Consider the following 21,953-nt stretch of genomic DNA (forward strand, 5'->3'; position numbering starts at 1 on the left):
AAAGAATCCATCTGCCAATTCAGGAGACATGACAGACACGAGTTTAACCCCTGGGTCAGGAAGATCCCATGGAGGAGGGCAAGGCAACCCACTCCAGTATTCTGCCTGGAGAATCCCCATGGATAAAGGAGACTGGCAGGCTACAGTCCATAGGGTCACAAAGAGTTGGACATGACTGAAGCGACTTAGCATGCAAGCAACCTTTTCCTACCACTAAATAACAGCATCTTTTAGATTGAAACAGAAGGAAATGATTCAGAAAAAAAATATTGACAGGTGAAATCACTTATGTAAAAGTTCCTTTGCAACAGGAACTTCTTGCAATAGCCAACTATAGCTGAAAAGAATTCTTTTTAATGGAATAGCTCCAATCAATTTTGGATACAAGTCTGAATGGGATATGGACTCCTGGACTATCACCCTTTAGGTCACTGAAGCAAGAACAGAAGAGGAATCTGGAGAGTAGTACAATTATTTCAGCAAATCTGTACCAAGAACCTAATAATACAAGGCAATCTGCCTAATATTCAAAAACAAAGACCTAAACCCTCTCCTCAATGGAGACAGCAGACCTCAAAACTAGACTTTAATTTCCTGTTTTCCACCTGTGATATTTAGGGTAGGCTTATTGCATCACAAACAAATGCATAAGTGTAATGCCTCCAAACAATAGTTTTGTTTTCTCTAAATTTACAGTCCGGTGTTGAGTTTTTTTTCCCACATCACCCTCTGTACATGGTGGGCCCAACTGTGGGCCAAGCCTCTCCTTGTGGCTCCTCCCTTCCCCTCTTCTGAGTCAGTCCTGGGGGAGGAAAGAGTGACGGCAAACTTGTGGGTGAGTTTTCATGACAGTCTTAGAGAAAGAACATATTTGTACCCAAATTTCATTAGTTAAAACTCAGTCACATGGCCACAGTTAACAGCAGAAGGTGCACAAAGTAGCCGCGTGCCTAGGAGGAAAAGGAAGTGAGTTATAGAGAACACATCACAGTTTCATTTGTTATTTCAAAACATGGAAATTGCCCCTGTTGTTGGTAGAATCTTGGTGATAAGCCTTTACATATTACTGTTGGCTTTGTTGATTTATTTATGAGGAAACGTCACCCAGCCAAAGATAATAAAAAGAAACAGAAAAATATCTTGAGGCAGTCACAAGAATGTTTGAAATGGCATCTTTGAGTTCTTTTGTCCGTTTCTCATTATTTATTATGTTAAGGAAAAGTTAAACATCCCTTCTCTTCTCTTTTAAATATTACTTTCCTGGGGCCTCCGAGTTAGTTTTTCTGGATTTTGTGTAAGTTCATCATCTCTAGTCTTTCCGGGCTCTTGACTCTTCATAGGAAATCAGTCATCCTAGAGAACAAAGCAGAAGTGTGTTATAATGAAGTAGGAGGTTCATCAGCCAGATTATCTTAATTAAGTGTCTCCAAAAATGAGACTGCTGAGACTAATTATTGTCTGGAACTTGAATGAATAATACGTCTTACATAGGTATACTGGCTTTATTTTGTTGGATTTTTCCTCTCAAATTTATGTGGATAATATTAGAGACAAATTAAATTCAAAGGTTTGATTATGAATTTTCAGTTGAATAATAAAATTCTTTAATTTCTCTTGTATTAAAAAGAAAGTCATTGTATTCAGTAAGACTAGAAATGAAAGCTTCATTCCATGTTTTAGGGTCAAAAAAGGAAAGTAAGAAGCCCATTGCAATACAATTCCATTGAACTCAGGGTGGCAGTCCCCAAAGGCACACACTAGCATCCACGCAAAACAGGGACAGAGTCTAGCACAGCATCACCACCCCCGCCCCCGCCGCCCACCGCCTGATAAATCATCCTTTTTGACTATGTCCACAGCACATGGAGGCCTGTACCCTCCTCTGTTACCACCAACCCAAAGATACATTTCAAAGTAAAATTGGCACCAGTTATTCTTCTATAAGTTGACAGCCTCAGCTTAGGAAAGTTCTAGCAGAGGAATAAAAGGCAAACTGGTATATTTTAATCTGGAAGGTGTATTTTGTATCCCAGTGTATTGCTACAGCTCCCTTGGGTACAAGGAAGTAGCTCAGCCTTGGGCGATGTCATGGACCTGTGTGCCACCCCATAGCGTTTACTCAAACAGTAAACTTGATGTGGTGGACGTCTGTAAACGTGCTATTCAAAGCATGGTGCCTCCTGCTTGTCAGAAAAATCTCAGTCCCCACCCGAGAGTGATTGCATCAAAGTCTGTGTCTTGACAAGTTTGCCAGATGATCTTCATGCACATAAAATATGGGAATCACTGTCTTACAGGGTTCTGTGATCTCTTTGCCACCGTTTCATCTCTTATTAATTTCTTAACATGATCATCATGTGAAAACTCAATTGTGTTTTCTTGATTACCTCTTTATTAGCATCACTAAGAGGAGCACATCACTAGTTACACAATCCAGCTTGATGAAATAGGCCTATTAATTAGGGCACAAATGCTTCATCTAGGATTAAACTGTTAATAGTGGATTTCTTTGGTGGAGAAATGTATAATACTTACACGCTTTACAAAGGATGAAGGATTGTGACGGTGAGGTGGAGGGGCAAAGCCAGTAATCCTGATTTTCTTCAAAATCCACTTGTCCTAAATATTTTAAATCTTTTATTAATACTACTCAAGAATTATAGTCAGCAAAATGAAATTTCGTCTTGTTGCTAAAAGTTCACACTCAATTATTAAAGTTATGAAAGCAAAATTATAAACAATTCCAGCATATATATTTGTTTATTTGATTGGGAAATCCTACAGAATGCAGGGTAAATACCGTTTCCAAGAAGAATTAAGAGAAACTCTACGAGTTACAATCCACTCCAGTATTCTTGCCTGGAGAATCCCAGGGACAGAGGAGCCTGCGGGGCTGCCGTCTATGGGGTCGCACAGAGTTGGACATGACTGAAGTGACTTAGCAGCAGCAGCTACGAGTTACATATGCATTTATGCAAACCAATTTATAAATGCCAAGATTAGCAAAACACATTTAAATTTTTTTAATATTTTGTTGTGACATTTTATAGATAGCATTATTCAAAAATTATTGAATTTTTAAAATTTTAATTGGCAAAGGTTATAACCACAACTATCATCCCTGAGACCGCTTTTCTACCTCTGGAAGTACAAACCTACAATTAGTATGAATGGATTCTACTCTTTAAAAAATGTGAGAGCAATTATTCTCATGGCCGATGAAATCCCGAATGACCTGAAGTGTTCCCACAATGTATCAAGGACATTTCTTCTGCAGAAAGTGCCAAGAACTTTTCCAAGAATGTCTTATGAAAAAGAGAATTTTCCCACAGTAGAAGAGAGGAAATGCATGCTGAAAGGCAAGTACTAATAGGCAGTATAAAGCATGTGACCTACTTAATTATATGCCCTTGGGACATGCAATGTGTTTGCAAAGCAACGAAGGCCTTCAAGGTCACATTTGAGGAACACAAATCAGATGTAAGAAGGATGAGGAAGGAATCCCAGTTACGTGGCATCTTAATGAGATGAAACATCCTCACATCTTTATAGTTTATGGCTATTGACTGTGACTACAAACCCCCAAGGGAAGGGACAGAAATGCTTATTAAAACAGTGAGAAGCAGGCTGCGTGTACAAATGAAGTACGCTGCCATTGAGCAGTATTAACCAAGAATGGAATTGGGCTGTTTTCCCCGCTTAGGTTATAAATTTATAAGTAAAATGAAATTACATTTTTCTAATCTAATGTTTTCCTATTACAATCTTCAGCCCCACTTTGTGGAAAAAGACACAAGGATCACAGTTCCTTGCCAAATTACATTTTTTAAAATAAGTGTTCGCAAAATAAAAATCTTAAAAATTTCCCTCATGTAAATAATTACATGGAGACTCACAGATCCCCAAAGAGCCCCCATGGGTACTGATCCTCTCTCTATGTCTCTGATAGCACTAAATAATGTGGGCAAAATAGTTGTTTTCCCACAAGTTCAGTATCTGTATCTCTAACACGGCATTTCCCAAAATGAGTGTGTGCTTTTAATGAATTACAAATGCTCATGTACATATGAAAGATGTGTTCTATGAAGGCAACCCCAGCAACTATAAATGGAACAACTGTAATGACTGTCAAAGTCAGCCCAAAGCTCATGAAATAATAATACCCTGTACTTTGTATTTTTCTCTGAGGAGCCTTGCACACTTTACATGCCTGGAAATGTTTCTCTTTTTAGTAAAAGAGTCCTTTAAAGGCTATTCCTGAGCATTGAGCGAGATAAATTACACTCATTTCAGCAAACTATTGTGCAATTCTCAGTATTCTATTCACAGTGTATCAAACCATTCTTCCAAGTGCATTTTTTTATGAAGATGAAGTGAGAACATTTCCTGTTTTTCTTTCAGTCTGTCTTAATTCATCTTGGGCTTCTTATATTTAATTAAAATATTCTTTTGTAAGTTTTATACTGATCAAAGAGACCAGACAAGGAAATATATGCTACAGTTGAATTTTAATGCATGAAATACAATCGCAAAGCTTTGCACCTACATGGGTTTTCTACTCTTCTATATTTAAAAGCCAAATTTTCTAGAGAAAGATTACATTTGTAAAGTTGGACAGACCCTTGTTTAAGTCATGTGCTTTGTACTTGTTTTGGAGGTGGGGCGGGTTTAAATCAGATTCACTTTATACATAATAAAATTTTTCTTTTTAAGATCAATGAATTTTTATTAATGTGTTTGTAGTTATATCATCACTACCACAAACAAAATATGTAGTATTTTTTTTATCCCAGAATGTTTCCTCAATGTCCTTATGTGGTCACATTCCCCCACTCCCAGACCTGCTTTTTTTAAAATATTAAATGAGATCATAAAATATGTGGTCATTTGAATCTGGTTTCTTCCACTGAGCATAATCCTTTTGAAATGTTCTTATATTGTTGCAGGTATCAATTCATTTCTTCTTATTACTGAGTGGTATTTCATTGAACATATGTACCACACTTTGATTCTCCATGCAACAGTTGACAGGCTGTTTTCAATTTGAGTGATTATGAATAAAATTGCTATAAACATTCACATCCAGATCTTAGTTTTGACACATCTATTTATTTCTCTTGGATAAATACATAGGAATGGGATGGCCAGGTCACATGTTAAGCAGATGTATACCTTAAAAGTAACTGGTCAACCCATCACCCAGAGTGGTTATGCCATTTTGTATTTGCACCAGCAATGTTTGAGAATCACAGTTGCTCCCATTTTTATTCACACTTAACACTATCAATTTTTTATTAAGGCCAGTTTAGGTATGTATAGGATCTCACTGCACATACCTTATTGATTTTTAAGAATTATAGGTAGTCTGAATACAAATCCTTTATCAGACATAAGCTTGTAAATATTTGCTCCCAGTTGGATGCTTTTTTTCATTTTTTAGAAGAACAGAAACTTTAATTTGATTAAATTTAATTTATTAATATTTCCTCTAATGATCTATGCTTTCTGCCCTCATTTTCACTTTCATATGCTCTCAATATTTAAAGACTATCTCTTTAAATTATTAGCTAAATAAATATTAGCTAAATATTAGCTGAATATTAGCTAAAATAAAACAACCATTATATGTTTCCCTTTCTATTTTCAAGTCATCTCATGTCAGGCATGTATTAGCTTCTTATTGGTGCGATAACATAAACCTATGAATTTTTTTGGCTTATAACACACACTTAATATCGTATAATTCTTAATGTATAATTCCCATCACTTCATGGCAAATAGATAGGGAAACAGTGGAAACAGTGGCAGACTTTATTTTGGGGGGCTCCAAAATCACTGCAGATAGTGACTGCGGCCATGAAATTAAAAGATGCTTACTCCTTGGAAGAAAAGGTATGACCAACCTAGATAGCATATTCAAAAGCAGAGACATTACTTTGCCAACAAAGGTTCGTCTAGTCAAGGCTATGGTTTTTCCTGTGATCACATATGGATGTGAGAGTTGGACTGTGAAGAAGGCTGAACACCGAAGAATTGATGCTTTTGAACTGTGGTGTTGGAGAAGACTCTTGAGAGTCCCTTGGACTGCAGGGAGATCCAACCAGTCCATCCTATAGAAAATCAGTCCTGAATATTCACTGGAAGGACTGATGCTGAAGTTGAAACTCCAATACTTTGGCCACCTGATGCAAAGAGCTGACTCATTTGAAAAGACCCTGATGCTGGGAAAGATTGAAGGTGAGAGGAGAAGGGGACAACAAAGGATAAGATGGTTGGATGGCATCACCAACTCAATGGGCATGAGTTTGAGTAAACTCCGGGAGTTGGTGATGAACAGGAAGGCCTGGCGTACTGCAGTCCATGGGGTCACAAAGCGTCAGACACGACTGAGCAACTGAACTGAACTGAATTCTTAATGTCAGAAATCCAAAACAGCTAGGCTAAAATCAAGGTGTCAACAGGGCTACGTTCCTTTCTGGAAACTCTAAGAAGGAATCCATTTCATTGTCTTTTACAGCTTCTGGGGACTCCCCACATACCTATTGGTGGCCCCTTCCTCCATCGTCAAAGCCAGTAAAAATCTGTCTAGTCCTTTTCACATCGAATCACTCTGACCTCTTTTATTCCATTTTTAAGGAGCTGTGACTATACTGGTTCCATCTGAGTAATCCTGAATTACTTCCCTGCCTTAAGATCAGCTGATAAACCACCTTAGATCTGTTCATATCCTTAATTTCCTCTTGCTGTGTAATATAGTCAGAGGTTCTGGAGGTTATAACAAGACATCTTTGTGGGCCATTATCCTTCCTACCTCAGGCAACTTGGTAAGAAATCAGACTAAAAGCATCTGTGCTATCATAACTTCTAAGCTGTCTTCTTAAAGTACTTAAGAGACACACTGCACTGCCCCAACCCATTTGCTTGTCTGCCTTCAATCCTTAAATTGTGAGCTCTTTGAGGAAAGGGACTGGACCTTTTTTTTTTTTTTATCTCTGCAGCCCTTACAGAGATAGGCCTGCCATATAAAAGATAATAAAAAATATTTAATAGTTAATAAATGAGTGAATTAATGAATGAATAAATGAATGAATGAAATTTCTTCAAATCAACCTGCTCTTCTTGCTCCCATCTGTTTTCATTATGAGGCTTTAGGCTGAATGGGTTAAACCTTAGATCTATTGCTTATTTGCTCCATAACTTTGAGTTTCTGGATTCTATTTCTGCTGCAGCTGTAACAGATTACCACAAATTTAGCAACTTAAAAGGATGCCCATTTATTATTCCACAGTTCTGTAGTTCAGAAGTCCAGAGTGGCTCAGTGGGGCTCTCTGCTTCAGGTCTCACAAGGCCAAAACCCAGGTGTTGGCCAGGCTCTCATCTGAAGAGGCCAGGGGGAATTCATTTCCTCTTGGTTGCTGGATTGAGGCCCTGGTTGCTGGCTCTCCACCAGGGTCCACTCTCTGCTCACAGGGGCTGCCCACACACATGGGGCCCCTCTATCTTTAAAGCTGCGGAAGCAAGGCTGAGTCCTCACCCCTCAATTCTCTCTGGATTTTGGAATCTGCCCTTTGGAGACACATGTGATTAGATCAGGTCCATCTGGATAATCTCCATGTCTTAAGGTCAACTGACTTGGGGCTTTAATTACAGCTGAGAAATCCCTTCACAGCACTACCTAGATTAGTGTCTGATTAAATAACCAGGGAATTGGAATCATGGGTTGGGGTGGGGCAAGGTGGGAGAGAATATAAAGATTTCTGTCTACCTGACTTCTGACTTAACTGAACTATACTTTCCTTCACTTTTATAAAAAGTGAGGGTAGGACTTACCCCTACCTTGTTTATTGCTATGGGAATTAAATACCATAATCCATGTAATATGCCTCACACAGATCCTAGATCAAAGTTGAAATTTATAATATATTCATTTTGTAATGTACAACACAATTAATATCATTAGCACTGCTATATGTTATATATGAAAATAGAGTAAATCCTTAATTCACATCACAAGAGAAATGTTTTCTTTTATTTTGCCTTTATATGAGATGATGTTCACTAGACTTGTAATCATTTCATGATGTGTGTAAGTAAAATCATTATGCTGTACACCTTAAATTTATGCAAAGTGGTTTGTCAATTATATATCAATAAAACTGGAAGGAAAATATATATTCATTTTCTTACAAAAGTATATTCATTTCCACAAATATCTACATTGTTTTTCTATTATTCTAGAAGCTTTTGGCAAAATGTGTGCAAAAATAAACTTGACTTTTTAATAATTAAAATTGAGTTTACTCTCTGAAAAACTATATTTTGAATGAAAAATAAAGAACTTTTCCATATAAATTTAGATGTAGTGTTTTACATACCATTTTTTACATATTTGCAAACTTTGAATAAAGTGTTCTAGGCATAATTTTTAAAAAATCAAACAGTCTCATATGTTTTACCACCAGTAACAGATTTTCTAGGAAACTTCACTGCTCCAATTCATTTTTATTATTTTGTACTTTCATTATAGGGAAACTCCTGTTGTGGTATGCATTTTCTTTATACCAGGAACTAATTTGAACTAACTTAATCTCTTTAATAATTCCATAATTTATTAAAGAGTCTTTCTAGGTCTTTGATGTGGAAAGACAAATGATCAACAGCTGTTCTCACCAGAGAGTTCCTAACCTCTGACATGGGCTGAGTGAGTTAATCTATAAAGCTGTTGACCTTTTGATAGCTAGTTTGAGGGCTTTTAATAGGTAAAACACTTCTAAAAGAATGAATCGGATATTTCCGTCTCCAAAAATTGCCTCCTGTTCTCCTCAGGCCTTTGGGTCCTTACTGACTTTGTCTTCCACATAAAATGAGAAGGCAGTTTTATAACAAGATAGCTGTGGTTTTTGGTTATTCCCAGTATTTTTCCAATGTCCTATTTTATGAAATGAGTTTTTCAATAGTAAACATTCTACTTACATATTAACAGAGAAAAATTCATTTAACTATATTTATGTAAAAATATTCAAGTTAACACAGAACAAAAATCCTAATAACTCACCTGGAATCCTTTTCTCCTTTTCTTATTTCCATATTTGTTGTTTTGTTTGTAGAAGGACATTTGGTCTACTTACGTTCATACAGTTCTTAAGACAATTTTCCATTATTTCATTTGGTCTTTAACCACAGCCCCTTTGAGAGGTCAGATGACTGTTATTATCCCTCTTTACCAGTGAGGAAATGGGCTTAGAGAGGATAATTGACTTGGTTATTTTCATGTTAGCTGGTAAGAAGCCGAGCCCGTCCTCTGATTTTTCATCCTGCATTCTTTCCTTAATGCAGTGCACCAGTTATATTCAAAACATCTCTCAGTTGACAGACTTCCCCTTAGGTGTAAATTATTTAGCCACATGTTATGAGCTTTGCTAATTTGTTTTAGCACACTGTATTCTAAAAAACGTTAAAAGTTAGGACTCATACTAAAGAAAACCTAAAAATTTGTGCATAAATGTGAAATTTAAAAATTCTATTGTGAGATATGTTATCATTAAAAATGCATTTGTTATTATTATCTTCTCATGGTAAACTGCAATAACTGTTCTCTAAATGCTATGTTTTAATTCTAATTTATACAGTTCTAATTTTGAAAATCTCATTTTTCACCCAAAGTTCACAAAGCTATCTTAGCTACACTAAGAAGTACCATGCTTTTCTGGGGGCGGCGGGGTTGAGGGGGGGATTGTTAGTAAAAACTAGACTGACTGTATCATTTATCATCCAAACAAAGACACTTTTGAGAGGGAAAGAAATGCTGGCAATAATAATTGTTATTATACTAGCAATAATTATTATTATTTCCAATAATAATTGGAAAAAGAGGTATAAAAAAGAGGTATAAACCAGGTTGGGCCCAAGAACACCAGGATATATAGTCACTCTCATAATAACCCACAAAGATCTCAAAGATTTTCAGTGTCTTGAGTGATAACAACCTTCTTCTTCATTACCTTCCCATGTAGGTGCCTACATTTAAAACTGGGCCTTGTACCTTGTCATCACCCACTAGTTTCATTTCCAAAATTTTGAAATCCAAACTTTTCCTTCCCCTCTCACTGCCTCACTGTTACTGATTCTGCCTTTCATCCTCCAATTCCTGGACCAACTCTGTTCTTACCACCTATCCACCAGACTGCAGACTCGTTTGTCTCCAACCCAGTCATGCCCTATGGGGAGCCGTTGCAGTAAAGCTCTCACTGGAAACTTTGATCTCTTCTACACTGTGCCCTTCCAATGAACCCAGCTTTTCAGTTCTTCATCTTGAATTATGAAGGATGAAGGATAATAACTTCATATTGTCTCTTCCCTTCATATCATGAGGCTGGGGGGCATAGCCAAAGAAAGTCCCCAAACCAAACTCATTTGTTTTGGGTTTTGCTTTTCAAATGCATCCTGTCTGTTAGCACTGACCCCTTCCCCTATGTAACAATCCTTTCATTTATCATTAATTAATGTGCTTTCTTCCATGCTCCTCAGGAATAAATCAGACATAATTTCTGCCTTCCAGGAGGATAAAAATAGTAGGACAGTCATAGGTTCAAAAAGTGCAATTAAAAATTACAGACACAAGGATAGCAGTATGTTGGATCATAAAGAAAGAACATAAATAGAGAACAGGATGAAACGAGCCAGGAAAGATTTCACAGAGGGTTACTGATTGAATTAAGACTTGAAAAGTAAATAGGCATTCTCAAGAGGCAAGGGAGTAAAATGAAAGAATATTCCAGGCAGAAAGAGCTTCATGATCAAAGACAGGAAGATATGAAATTGCCTAATGTACTTGGAGGATGGAAGGCACATCTGAATGGCGAACTGTGGAATTCAGATGAGGCTGGAGAAGTGTGGTCACTATACAGAGGACAGTGGGGCCCACTGACCAAACAGGAGACTGGTGTGGTCAGTCTTACATTAGAGACAGATCACTCTGGAGGTGAAGTGAAGGATAGACAGGAAGGAAGGATGCAAGACGTGAGCCTACAGTAGCAACGAAGTGACTATTGCAGATGATGATATGTCTGCATTAGGCCCCTGACCACAAGGTGGGCAAGGAGGAAAAGGAAAAATGAAAAATTAAGGGTGGAGAGAGTTGGGTTTTGGATTAGCTGCTAAGGAGGACTTAATGGGGAGACTTGATGACCCCTTAGCATCTGATGCGGGTTACTAGACAGAAGAGCAATTTAAAAAATGTAAGAAAGGCAAGAGAAGAAATACACTTATGGAAAAGATAATAGAGTTTTTACCCATTCCAGTATTCTTGCCTGGAGAATTCCATGGACAGAGGAGCCTGACAGGCTACAGTCCATGGAATCGCAAAGAGTTGGACGCTAATGAGTGACCAATGCACATAGACACATTAGGTGCCTGTATAATGAATATTGTACTGAGCTGCCCAAATTCCCCTTCAGGGTTGCAGGATTTACCCTCTGCATTGCTGGGAATGAGTGGCTTCTCATCCTAGTCAACATATAGATTCACATATCACAACGCTGTATCCCTTTTTAGTTACTGCCCTCATGTTACGGGCAGCCAGCATTCCATGCTGGTCAGTGCAGAGGTATAAAGGCCCAGCCCTTTCCCCCCAACTAGAGACACTACTGAAGGACCATCCCAGCCTCAGAGCTCCCTCTGAAGTTGCCTCTGGCTTTCTGAATGCACTACAACGTAACTTCTACTTCCCTCCAAAGTGCTTCCTTCTTTCACCTTCTAAAGATATTGTTCCCAAGAGCATTTCCTAACAAATGGGTACATGCAAATTTTTAGTGTGAATTGCCAGAGACTCTGACCTACAACATTGCCTGAAATTGATGGGACTAGAGATGTCTTAGCACCTGAGCCCAGAACAGACGATGAGTTTGGCAGAAGATGTTAACTGAGCCCATTGGATGGAATGAGCTCACTCAGGGAGGCACACCCAGTGAATAAGTAGGAGCGTCAGGGAATCTTGAGGTGTAACAGTTTTTAAATAAGGTGTTAGAAGAAAAGCTAAGAGAGAGAAATGATGCTTTGAGGGGTCATAGAATTAAGAGATGGTGAAGGCAATGGCACCCCACTCCAGTACTCTTGCCTGGAAAATCCCATGGACGGAGGAGCCTGGTAGGCTGCCGTCTATGGGGTTGCTAAGAGTCGGACTCGACTGAGTGACTTCGCTTTCACTTTTCACCTTCATGCATTGGAGAAGGAAATGGCAACCCACTCCAGTGTTCTTGCCTGGAGAATCCCAGGGATGGGGGAGCCTGGTGGGCTGCCGTCTATGGGGTTGCACAGAGTCGGACACGACTGAAGTGACTTAGCAGCAGAATTAAGAGAGGGTACTATTTAGGAAGTCAAAGGTGGGATAAAGTGGTCCACAAGTTGCAAGGAAAGTGTGTGTTAGTTGCTCAGTCGTGTCCGACTCTTTGCGACCCCATGGACTGTAGCCCACCAGGTTCCTCTGTCCATGGGATTATCCAGGCAAGAATACTGGAGTGGGTTGCCATTTCCTTCTCCAGGGGATCTTCACGACCCAGGGATCGAACCTGGGTCTCTGGCACTGCAGACAGATTCTCTACTGGCTTGCAAAGACTCTAATGGTAGTAACAATTAGGGAACCAGTTGTCACTTGGATGGAGCCATTCACACAATGGTAAGGGCAAACCAGTCTACACTGGTTGCAGAGGGTTCATGATTTAAAAGAATGAGCTTAATTATGAGGAGGGAAGAATCAGAGCAGTAACCAAAAAGGATGCAGCATTGTGATGTGTGAATAATAGAGAGGGTATTTCTGTAACTCAAAGGCAGAAACAGAGCCAGGCTTGGGGGTTTGGAAGACAAGGAAGAAAACCTTAAGGCATCACTTGCTCAGGGTTTTTGCCCTCTGGATCCAAGTGATTCTTCTTCCTTGATTCGTACTTCCTCCTAAATGGATTAGCTTTCACTGTTTCTTTATGCACATGAATGCCTCATACCTGTTGGATTTCTGCGTTCCCAGCTCAAGGGACCAGCCTAGGTTGAGACCGGTACAGGTGGTGCAGTGGTAATGAGTCTGCCTGCCAAGGCAGGAGATGCAAGAAACACATTCAATCCCTGCGTGGGAAATATCCCCTGGAGTAGGGAATGGAAACCCACTCCAGCATTCTTGCCTGGAAAATCCCATGAACAGAGGGGGCTGGCAAGCTATAGTTTGTGGGGTCGGAAAGAGTCAGACACGACTGAACACACACAAACAGCCTGTTTCAGTACAGGAGACAGTTGACCTTCACCTTCTCTAGGAAACTGTCCTTAATCTCTCTGTTAATAAGGATTGCTCGGTCCTCTGACTCCTAAGATTTCACCTGTCCTTTTCTCATATTCTTGTCATTTTCCTTCTCGTATAATGTTCATGAACATGGCTTTTATGGACTTTATTATTCTGTAACTCTTTTGGGGGAAAATTCAGGAAGAAATTACCTTGGAATAGATAAAACTATCTTGAATGCCCTATATAGTAGTACTTAAGAGTTGATGCACAATACTTTGAAGAAAAGATACCAAATAACAAAATCAAGAAGAGAGCGGGAATGTGTTGAGTCATTGAGGTGCCCTCCATTCTCACTAATATCTCATTTTGGAGAAATAGAAAAAGGAATTATTGTCATCTGCAGATAAAATAAGCTTATGGAACCAAGAGCTAATTAATATTGAGTCAGACAGGCTTGAGAATGTTGCTTTAAACTAAACTAGCTCTTTGGGGCAGAAATAAGACATCTAGTTAAGGATGTCAGTTAATCTCCTTAAGGTGCCAGTGAATGCAGCAATGTGATATACACTAAAGCATTTCATGGCTAGGTGTCCAACAGTACTAAGAGTTGTCAAGATGTTAGTTTCATTAGGAAATATATTTCTTAATGGGCTTCCCTGGTGACTCAGATGTTAAAGAATGGTCCTGCAATTCAGGAGACCCAGGTTTGATCCCTGGGTCAGAAAGATCCCCTGAAGAAGGGAATAGCAACCCACTCCAGTATTCTTGCCTGGAGAATTTCATGGACAGAGGAGCCTCACAGACTACAGTTCATGGGGTCACAAAGAGTCAGACACAACTGAGTGACTACACACACCCAATGAACTAACACCTGAGAATTCATCCAAGAAGGTTGATTTATTTACAACAATTTTCCTAAACCATACCAATTCTTTAGTATAGGTTTTGGTTAGAAAAATTATAGGGTGGAACTCAGAAAATAATTGTAACTCTAGCATTCAGTCCAGCCTCTTAATATTTCCTTTCAAAAGTGAGTTGCAAATGACTGGGTAGGAGAAAGTAGAAGAAAGAGAAAATCTATATTCAGTTTCTGAAAGCTGTGAGTGAGTGAACCAGAGCAGGGTTAGATCAGCAGTACCTGTTGTTTTACTGAAGTCTTTTCAATTGCTTCATCTCTCTCTCTCTCTCTCACACACACACACTTTTCAGGGAAATTAACATTTTCTGTAAGTTTTCCTTTTCACTTTCCTGCTAATGGAAATACATTTAGGCAGATCTTGCAAATTTTGGAATATTTCACATAGAGTTATCTTACTGGTGTTCAAGTTTCCTTCTAGATTTGGTCCTTCTGTGGGAAACAAAAATTTATAAAACCAATTATATGTACCTATCTCCTAGCTGAGTTAACCCCAGTGGCTCAGTGGTAAAGAATCTGCCTGCAATGCAGGGGCTGCAGGAGACATGGGTTCAATCCCTGGGTCGAGAAGATCCCCTGGAGGAGGGCAAGACTCCCCACTCTAGTATTCTTGCCTGGAGAATCCCATGGACAGAGGAATCTGGCGGGCTACAATCCATGGAGTTGCACAGAGTCAGACATGATTGAAGTGACTTAACACACACACATGCATCTCAACACACACACATGCATCTCCTAGCCAAAACACTTTTTTAATTTTGAAATTCTCTTATCTGGACCTTTCCCTAGAAGAGATCATTGACTTCGGAATCAAAACAAGCTTTTCTAATTGGTGAAACAGGAGTAATATTTGAAGTAATCAGTTGTGACAAGCCATAGATATTATAATTTAGGCAGTTAAGATGTAGGAAAAATATTAGGTAGATAAAAAAGAATACTCAGAGATACACAATTGGAATTGCAATTTTCAAATAAAATGAGCTATTTTTCCAAATAAATTTAGAAAATTTTTAAAGTTCCTTGAATACAAACTAGAGCCACTTTAAGAATTAACAACCTAAACCAAGATTTATAATATTAATTTTATGATAGAGAACACTAATGAAGTCAGAAATGATTAAAAGTTATATTTTGGGGTTAGGGGGAAAGTTATACTCTGAAATTTATTTGAATTAAAATATTTATGAAGAGTATAAAGCTTGGAATGCATAAGATTTAGCTGTAAGATATAGCTGCATATTATAAAGCATGAAATATGTAAAAACATTCAGTAAATTCCAGAAAGAAGATACACTTGGTATTGCTTTATTTATGAGAAGACTTTACTGTAATAAATTAGTTATTTTGAAGACATGTTATCAGTTTATGACAAAATTTCAAATGCTTTGAGTCTCAGTGCAAACTGAAAATTGCTCAGTCATGTCTGACTCTTTGCAACCCCTTGGACTATACAGTCATGGAATTCTTCAGGCCAGAATACTGGAGTGGGCAGCCTATCCCTTCTCCAGCAGATCTTCCTGACCCAGGATTCGAACTGGGATCTCCTGCATTGCAGGCAGATTCTTTACCAGCTGAGCAGTTAGTTATTCAAAGGACCCTGAGTCACACCTACTTGCTGATTTGGGAGGGCCTTCTGGAGAGGCAGGAAGCAACTGGGACTCCCTCTGCAGACATAGACCCTGGCAGCAGCCATTTTTGGAAACTCATCGTAACTCAAGAACACTGGTGCTGGCAAGAATCATTTTGGAGTCCTCTCACTGGGCTTCCCTGGTCACTCAGATAGTAAAGAATCTGCCTTCAGTGCAGGAGACCTGGGTTCAATCCCTAGTTGGGGATGATTGCCTGGAGCAGGGAATGGCAACCCACTCCAATATTCTTGCTTGCAGAATTCCACGGACAGAGGAAACTGGTAAGCTACTGTCTCAGGGAGTCACAGAGTCTCACACACACACACACACACTCCAGTCTATATGCACTGGGGGCATATCTGCCAACCTTAAGCTGTCACCACTCCTGGTAACCCCAAGGCCCACAACCATCTGTTTGGGTACCTGGACTCACCCACCAGTTGTACTAGCATTACCCTGGTCTCCCTCACACCCCACAGCCAGTTGCCTGGAGACCCAGCCCCACCCATCAGTGGGCCAGGAACCAGTGGACACAAGATAGACCTGGCAGCCCACCAGGCTATGAGCCAGCCCCACCCATTGGCACATCTACAGTACTCAGCCCCACTAGAACAGAAAGGCTCACAGAGACCACTTAGGGGACACTCCTGGAGCATATAGCTCTGATGACCATAAGGGACTGTGTTACTGGCCCTACAGAACATCTCCTATATAAGGCTACTCCTCAAAGATTGGTAAATGTAACTGACCTACCTAATACATAGAACTAAACACAGAGAATTAGATAAAATGAGGAAACAGATGGATATGTTCCAAACAGAGAAACGAAACAAAACCTCAGAAAACTAAATGAAGTAAAGAAAAGAAATTCACCTGATAAATGATCAGGAAGATACTCAGTGAACCTGGGAAAAGAATGGATGGTTGATGCATGGCAAAACCAATACAATATTGTAAAGTAATTAGCCTCCAATTAAAATAAATAAATTTAAATTAAAATAAATAAATAAATAAAAACAACAGTAAAATGATAAAAACAAAAAAGAATGGATGAACTTAGTGAAAACTTAAAGAAAATATAAAGTAGAAACAAACAGAGCTAAGGACTACAATAACTAAAACATAAAAGTATGCTAAAATAAATCAGTACTATTGAGATAATACAAAGTAACACATCAGTGAACTGGACACAAAGTAGTGGAAACCACCCAAATCAAGCAGAAAATAATAATTTTTAAAAGTGAGGAAAGTTTAATAGACATATGCAGATGACACCACCCTTATGGCAGAAAGTGAAGAGGAATTAAAAAGTCTCTTGATGAAAGTGAAAGAGGAGAGTGAAAAAGTTGGCTTAAAGCTCAACATTCAGAAAACGAAGATCGTGGCGTCCAGTCCCATCACTTCATGGGAAATAGATGGGGAAACAGTGGAAACAGTGTCAGACTTTGTTTTTGGGGGCTCCAAAATCACTGCAGATGGTGATTGCAGCCATGAAATTAAAGGATGCTTACTCCTTGGAAGAAAAGTTATGATCAACCTAGATATCATATTCAAAAGCAGAGACATTACTTTGCCAACAAAGGTCCGTCTAGTCAAGGCTATGGTTTTTCCAGTAGTCATGTATGGATGCGAGAGCTGGACTGTGAAGAAGGCTGAGCACCAAAGAATTGATGCTTTTGAACTGTGGTGTTGGAGAAGACTCTTGAGAGTCCCTTGGACTGCAAAGAGATCCAACCAGTCCATTCTAAAGGAGATCAGCCCTGGGTGTTCTTTGGAAGGAATGATGCTAAAGCTGAAACTCCAATACTTTGGCCACCTGATGTGAAGAGTTGACTCATTGGAAAAGACTCTGATGCTGGGAGGGATTGGGGGCAGGAGGAGAAGGCGAAGACAGAGGATGAGATGGCTGAATGGCATCACCAACTCGATGGACGTGAGTTTGAGTGAACTCTGGGAGATGGTGATGGACAGGGAGGCCTGGCGTGCTGCAATTCATGGGGTCGCAAAGAGTTGGACACGACTGAGTGACTGAACTGAACTGAACTGAACTGAATCGCTAAATCACGTCCAACTCTAACATTTTGTGACATGGTAATGTTTAGGACACCAGTTTGGGAAATTCTAGCTTAGGTCTTTAAATAAGGACATTTAATTTTAATTATTACAACTAATAGCTTTCATACTACTCTTTTAGTCTAATTCTGTGCCATTGGCTACTTTAAAGCTTTTAAAAACATGCTTAACCAAATTCTTCACATTATCAAATCTAAGAATAAAATTTCCCTGCATTCCACTCCTCCCTCCCTATATTTGAAGTTTTAATATGTGAAATATGTGATTCTAGACCAATTTTTTTCAATAAATTGTTCTATATGATACATCTTCTAGTTTAATGGTTTTTACTATTTTGTACTTGTGCATATCTTTTTGCTTGTTTGAATGAGAAATGAACATCTTGTGAGTTGCTCCCGGGAAGAAAATCTACAGCCAATAATAAAGAAGCTAAATCACACTTGTGAAAGTTTAGGGAATCCAGAGAGATAATCAGAGAATGGAGCTTAGACTTTGTTGAAATACCTCTACTCTGTTGCCAGACTGTTAGTACTAAGGATTGAGATGAGGAAACAGCTGGAACTGCTCAGTAATTGTGGCTGGGGGCGGGGTGTGGCATGGGGGTGAGGGGGCATACAGTGTTGGGATTGACCACTCAAAGGCACTTGGCTTTATCTCTTAAAGTGAAGTAGGAGCAAAGGGCTATCTCCCCATCCACAACACGCGAAGACTTGTCAGCCAATATTTACTCTGAATACAGAAGCCACACTTAGAAATTGCAGTTAGGAATGCATACTATTAATACATTACATGCTGAAACTCAATCCAAATGCTGCTGATATTTCAAGGTCAGCTGCTCACCTCTCACTGTTTTCTAAGATTCAACAAAAATGTCTCCGTTCTCAAATAAAGCTCTGTCAAGGCTCAGCCTCATCGAGAGGAAGATGGAGCTATTCCAAAAGGAATAACCAAACCGCCCTGTTCCCGGGCTGGTGCTTCCAGTTCTTGGGGAAAGATTCTTTGCTCTATCCCGATAGTTTCCTATATGGAGAGAGACTTAACTTGAGCTGGGGAGCCTGCCTCAGGACAGAGATCCACCATAGCTAAGCTTAAGACTATATGTCATCATGGCTTATGGAGGAAACTTGGGAGAAAATTTTCTTTCCCAGTTTGTGAAGACTTCCTAGGGGAAAAATAGGACAAGATAACTTGTTCACATATTAATTTTTAAATTAATACACTTTACTTTTTATATGAGAAATTTTCTGTTTCTCATATTGAATTTTCTTTATGATGATCTGACAATAAGTTATGATCAAGTCTAAGGAGCCTAACCCAGACCTTGCATACACAAAGACCTCAATAAATATCATTGACTGATTTTCTAGACTTTCTCAAAGGCTACCTTTAAAGAATTAACTGTTAAAAGTTTGATGTCAACCTTACATGTGAAACTGTTTTCTCTGGAATTTGTGATCTGCCAGACTTAAGTTTTGCTCCACAGGGATATGATTAACCATCAAGTTCTATTAGGAGCTTGTACCAAATTAGTCTATTATATTCAAATGGAGGCCTGATTTGCCACTTCCATACCACATACCACTCTTCTCTTGACATTATGTCAATACTAATCTTCCTATATGCTTTCTTTAACTCAGTTAGGCCCTGGGCTGACATTAGCATAATTGACCTAGAAATTATAGATAATAGAAGCAAGAAAAGGTTTTAACAGGCTGCTGCTGCTAAGTCTCTTCAGTTGTGTCCGATTTTGTGTGACCCCATAGACAGCAGCCAGGCTCCCCCGTCCCTGGGATTTTCCAGGCAAGAACATTGGAGTGGGTTGCCATTTCCTTCTCCAATGCATGAAAGTGAAAAATGAAAGTGAAGTTGCTCAGTCGTGTCTGACTCCCAGTGACCCCATGGACTGCAGCCTACCAGGCTCCTCCATCCATGGGATTTTCCAGGCAAGAGTACTGGAGTGGGGTGCCATCACCTTCCCAGTTTAACAGGCTAGACAGTATTATTTAGTCTTTTTCCACAATGCCCTTTTTATTACTGTTATTTCACTCTCTTTAATCTATTTACCTCCCCTTGTTGAAGCAGTGAGGCCTAAGAGACTGCTATGAAGCTCCCTTTTCCTCAAAGACGAGCCTCCTTAAGATGTCATCAGTCTTGACAACAAACTTCAAGGTCAGTTCCTTACTAATTTAATGTTGCGAAGAGAAATAGGAGACTAGGTTAAATGCCCTTCCCAGACTAATCAAGAGCACAACTGTGGTCCGAACTTTTGTCCTCTGGCTCCCAGCTAAATCAGCTAGAAAAACAGTGCGTTCCTCCACCACACCCTTGCTGGGACTGCTACCAGGACCACTCAAAAGGTGTAATATAGTGTTCTAATTGTGGGCCTGTATTTTAACTATAAAAAATGTGAAACCACACTACTTCTCAGATGGGACCTGAACCCAGATGCACCTCAGACTGGGACTTGAACTCATGATCTCTGACTTAGAAGAGGACTTAATCCCACTGTCTTTTAATTGAAACTGCTCACCTGGGGTCAGGACTTACTGAAGCCCAGGTTCTTTTGTCTCATTACAGAAAGAATTCAGCATGAGCCAAAGTGGCAGGCGAAGAGTGAATGTATTAGCATTGAATGCTTAGGAGAGACTTAAGCAAGCCAGTAAGGGAACATAGCCCTGAGAACAAAGAGGGCTACACTTTTATAATCACAGAAAAAGAAGGGAGGGGGAGAAGACCACCTCCTTCCTCATTCTTGGTTAAACGTCAATGCTAATATTGTTAGTTCCTCCTTTTGGCCCTATGTGGTCTAACTGGGACTGCGACGGTTCTATTTAAATCACATGTATATTAGCAAGAGTGTGGTAACATATACTAAACTATGGCAATTCATCTCAGGTTTCAGTGTAGTGTCCCCTTTTACCTAGTTTCTTACCCCTTTCACCTATATTCCTGACTTGGCTACATGCAGAAATGCTATTCTTCAAAGACCATTAATTCCCTGACTTTGTGGAATAAGATTCAGACTCTATATCTACTGTCTTGTATATTAACTATCAGGGTTTTTGGCTTGAATGTGGTGCTTGAATCTTCCTGGTCTTTCTTCAAGGTAGAGTAGATTGTTGCTAGGTTACTGGATTCTTTTCTTGAGTGGTCATTAGCCTACAACAGTCTCGCAAACTCCCTTAAAATTCCCTTTCCATCTTTAATTCCCTATTGGGATTTCTAAACTATTTAATTATCCTACTCTATCCCTATCAAATAGGCATGCTTATCCCTTTTAGGTGACCATTCACTGGGCCTCGATCTTTCAACTTAACTACTAGGGTTTACATCAGGATTGAATCCCGGGCACTGCATGGAATTACAAGAATAAATACCTTTTGATTGGAAGCTTTCAATCAGCCTTAATGTTGAAAACTCAGAAAGCACACTTCTTGCCATAGGTGGAGCAGGATAACCTAGTTAATGAACATGGAGCCTGTTCTACTGGCGTATATGCCCCTCTGGCTCTAGTCCCATCAAATCTTAGCAACTATCCAAGGTCAAGTTTTGTCAACATTTAGATGGAAGTCATCCAGAGAACAGCCCAGGTGTGGCAGGAGATATGCTGATGATTCAGTAGTTGACATTATCCCTTCTGAGTCAATAATTAATCCCAGCATGCTATTATTGGCATTCTGAAGACTTCTGTAATTTGCATGGCTTAAAAATTAGACTCAGTAGAAACTATTGTTGGTAACAGTAGTCAAGAGAAAACACCAAGCCTGGGTATAACTACATTTCAGAACTAATTGACTACATAAGTTTCCTCAAGATCTTCAGGATTTTCTGTAGAGAAATTTTTTGCCTTAATTTAACCATAAATTTATAATTTCCTAGGAAAAATTACTGTGGACAAGAGAGCCATGAAGTAGCATCTTGACAGAGTTGTGGGAATAGTTTTCTCATGCCAGAGAATTGCTTGAGTTTCCCGATAAAAGATGGCCCTCTGTGAGTTGCTTGCAATTGAGCAGTGAGACTACAGAGACCCTTCTCTTCAGGAAAACGTATGTATTTGAAGAAACAGTAG

The 21,953-nt window shown here is 39.3% G+C and overlaps 1 long non-coding RNA gene across 1 annotated transcript; it reads right to left on the reverse strand.

Annotated features, from left to right (window-relative positions):
* Nucleotides 1–1,180: 1,180 nt before the first annotated feature.
* LOC147359290 (uncharacterized) lies at nucleotides 1,181–9,380 on the reverse strand. Its single transcript, XR_015140685.1, has 3 exons — nucleotides 9,056–9,380; nucleotides 2,536–2,619; nucleotides 1,181–1,353 (listed from the first exon to the last, which is right to left on the reverse strand). It is a non-coding gene; the product is annotated as an uncharacterized LOC147359290 (long non-coding RNA).
* Nucleotides 9,381–21,953: the final 12,573 nt, after the last annotated feature.

Source organism: Bos grunniens, chromosome 14 (assembly GCF_055505025.1).
Source record: "Bos grunniens cultivar Pamir isolate PY7600 chromosome 14, Bosgru_T2T1.0, whole genome shotgun sequence".
Lineage (NCBI taxonomy): Eukaryota > Metazoa > Chordata > Mammalia > Artiodactyla > Bovidae > Bos > Bos grunniens.